This window comes from Pinus tabuliformis, chromosome J (assembly GCF_031772625.1).
Source record: "Pinus tabuliformis cultivar Carrire ecotype Pingquan chromosome J, CPIR1, whole genome shotgun sequence".
NCBI classification, from domain to species: Eukaryota; Viridiplantae; Streptophyta; class Pinopsida; order Pinales; family Pinaceae; genus Pinus; species Pinus tabuliformis.
The window spans coordinates 28,913,448-28,917,101 of record NC_142295.1 but is presented as its reverse complement, the minus strand read 5'-3'; the positions used below and the strand labels follow the sequence as shown (position 1 = coordinate 28,917,101).

The window sequence follows — 3,654 nt, the reverse complement described above, 5'->3', positions numbered from 1 at the left end:
AACAATAACACTCCTCATGGCAACATACAACATGCGTAGGCAACAATAAATCAGTGGAAATCTTTCTCCCTTGAAGCAGGAACAAAAAAATCTACATGTCATCAACAATAATAGAAACCTATGAATCAACGATGGTAGCAACACTCAACTCAACAACAACAAATAAATATCAACAACAAGGTACTATGAGCAACATCACTCTCTCCATCAATACCACCAGAAACAAACCATACCATAATCATCAATATAATGTAGGAAAATAATATCATTTGAACAACAACCCCTCCATCAGTATCACCATCAACATAGCATAATCATCAATATCAGTATAATATGAGCAACACAAGAAACACCATAAATATAGCTATCAGTAAAGGCATATTGTGGATAGCAACACTATCTCCTCAATGCAACAACATAATGTCCACCTGATCAACAAACACTGCAAGACATTCTCACCCTGAGCATCATCATCACCATCATCATGACAGTATGAAATCAACGAGTACATAACCATCATCATCCTATAAGGAATGCCTTCTCGCTGAAAATGACATCTCAAAGACCAAAAAATTGACACCATACCAAAGGATTTGACTAAAAATTACAGGGCTTTATAAATATTTTACATGGCTGAAAATGACACCAATGACCAGAATTTTACATCGCGATACACTTTTTCACTAAGACTAAACCAACTACCTAGATGATATTTAATGGCAAAAATAAATAACATCCAATAACTCATTTGACTATACCAACTCACATATGACCATGACCAACTAAAAAAATAACAACATGGCTTAATATTCATTATTATAAGGCACACATACCATGGCTCTCACATTTATAAGATCAACATAGATTGAATGTGGTAAGACAAGTTGAGAAAGAATACTAGTGACATGTCTTCTCCATTAATGGTGAATATCACACAAGATACGGTTCTTGTTTGGGGAAACGCAAACACTTAAGCCATGCTTCTCAATTAAGTTTCACAATGTCCTTTTTTTTTATAGTTATTTTGCAATAAGAATTCAGGTTTTGCACTAAATGTTACAGATGCAATTATAGGAGTTGGATTGTAAGGTCCTTGGTTAGCCGACTCGGTTGGACGCCGGGCGGACCGGGCACGGGCACAGGCGCGCGGGCGAGTTGGCGTGCATGGCGGGCGCGCGGGCGAGTCGGGCCGCACGATGGGCGAACGCGGGCGCGGGGCGAGTTGGGCTGCACGCGGGCGCAGGGCGAGTCAGCGCACACGACAATGCGACGAAAGCAGAAGTTATATGCGACGATAGGGAAAACGATGGAGCGTTTATACCCTTTGGACATGGGATGATAAGGTTAAGGGGCAGACTCATATGGAGAGCAGGCCAACCATATTCTAAGGCGTTCAAGGGTGCGTTCAGGGCGTTTTGGTGGTCGGCTGGGCAGCCCCCACCCACATGTAATAAAGCATATATATTGGTGACTTTGGAGCGTTCAAAGGCATTCATATCAACTCATTCGAACTTGGATAATTCGCATAAGGTGCAGATTTAGGAGTGCGCATAAGGACTTGGAGGAGCGCATAACTCATGCGCTTGAGTTGGGTTGTGCACTATCGTAAAACGCACTTGGTGGAAGTCGAAGTTGTAGGCAAGTGTGCCGTGGGTTGTTTGAAGAACTGTTTTGTGTGAGACTTGAGGAGGGAGTCTTGGTGGCTCGGGTGAGCACCCTCCCACCGTGCAAGGTATGCACAAAGGTTGTAAAAGGCAGTTTTGCCTCTATTGTAAAATTGGCTAAGTATAGACTTGGATTTTGCCAAGAATACTTGTAAGCTTGTATTATTGAGAAAGATTGTTATATACATAGTATTATGGGGCAGACTCATTGTTCAGGCAGTTGCCCCTCCCTTTATACTGTGCAATTGTGTTCTTGTTATAATTGTTGTTGATAATGAATGAGTATGGGTGCTCATTAGTATAAAGGTTATGCATAATAATACTTGGTTGCGAAACACAAACTAAGTAGGAGAAAGTGAATTAGGCGTAGTCCATGAACATTAGTATTGGTAAAAAGAAAGTGTTCGGTGGTGCCGCACCTCGCCAAGAGCGGTTGGAAGACTACCGCAGGCCTGGGGGCGTGACACGGACCATGCAAGACTTCATTATTAGATTCGCGCTACACATCCAACAACACGTCACTGTCTCTGCCAAAATTAATCCACCAACATGTGGACACCATGTGGACACCATCACTGCCAAAAAATTCATTAGTCTATTACACCAGGGAACACACTACAATTTAAATTCATTCCCAAGGCTATGAATTTGCACCAAATCTGCATTTCATTATGCTATGCCATTACATCTTCGTCAGGATCACTAAAAGTCAGAGCCCTGTTGGTATTTCGTTTTGCCGCTGATATTGAAGCACTGATGTCATAAAATCACATAATATCTATCTTTTCTTTTGCAGAACTGATTTGCTAACAACACGAAACGCCCACCTTCGAGATCTATATGACACATTTATATTTTCCATGAATCTCTTACATCGATAATTGGTGCGCGATAAATTTCCACTCCTTTGGCATACATAGTTGTTCTCAAAAGAGGCATTTGGTTTTCCCAGCATAAGACTGCACCCATAGGCCTAATTTATGTGTCATACACAGGTGAATCCATCACTAAAACCCCAAATCAGACGCTCCCTAGGAATATTCCTTGAATATCAAAGAAAAGAACTGATCAATATAGTGTGAAAACTGCTCGTTGTATCACTTCCGACCCTTTAAAGAGATAATATCCATAACAACGCTGAAACAAGAACCTCGAGTATAGTGACAAATAAAAGCTTTAGGAAACACAAGAAACAATGATCCAGAAGTAGCGCCTTCTGCTATCAAGCTTCTCACTTTATTAAGTCTAGTAGTATGAGTGTCATAGAAGAATGTAGTGGCCTAAATAACGCTAGCTCAAACAGTCATTGTGATATGCAATGCCAAGTCCATTTCAACTTCTACTTCGAGTTTTCTTTGTCCCTGCACCTATCTATTTTTCTGTCAATTTTTGCCTTGGGTACATATTATTTGCTTTAGCCTTCTATGGCACAACGTTCCAACATTTCACCACTTACCATAAAGAAGCATGTGAGTTCCTTTGCGTGCAAGAAGATTGGCATGCAACAAGAACACTGCATGCTCTAGTTTTCACCTTCCAGCAGCCTCCTTCAACTAGATGCAGCAACCTCTTTTTCATTAGGCATCGTTAATCCATTCAAAAGAAAGCCAACACCATGGCTCTCTCTCCTTGCTGCCTAAAAAAATGTTTATTTAAAAAAAACGTGGTGCTCTTGGATCTATTCCGCACCGGTGTGGTTAGAAAAACACATTGGAGGAGGTTTAAATAAAAAAAAACCCTCCTATTCGAAAATTTCATTTTTACCATATACAATGCTCAAGGGCTTTGAAGCATCAGTGCTACTTTTGCCTCATGCAACCGTCCTAACGTCGGTGCTTCTCTTGCTCACCATCCTTCTGTATCGTGCTCACTGTCTGACTTTCCAATTTTTTCAAATTAATCTTAAATTTGTTTTTCTCCATTATGTGTCCACAATGCCTCCCCGATGAACAAATGTCTATGTTTCTCTCTAATTTAATTTTTTAGCGGA

General features: G+C 40.7%; 1 pseudogene; it reads right to left on the bottom strand.

Moving 5' to 3' along the window:
- Positions 1-2,423: 2,423 nt before the first annotated feature.
- LOC149225267 (bifunctional nitrilase/nitrile hydratase NIT4B pseudogene) lies at positions 2,424-2,995 on the bottom strand (annotated as a pseudogene).
- Between the last annotated feature and the right edge of the window lie 659 nt (positions 2,996-3,654).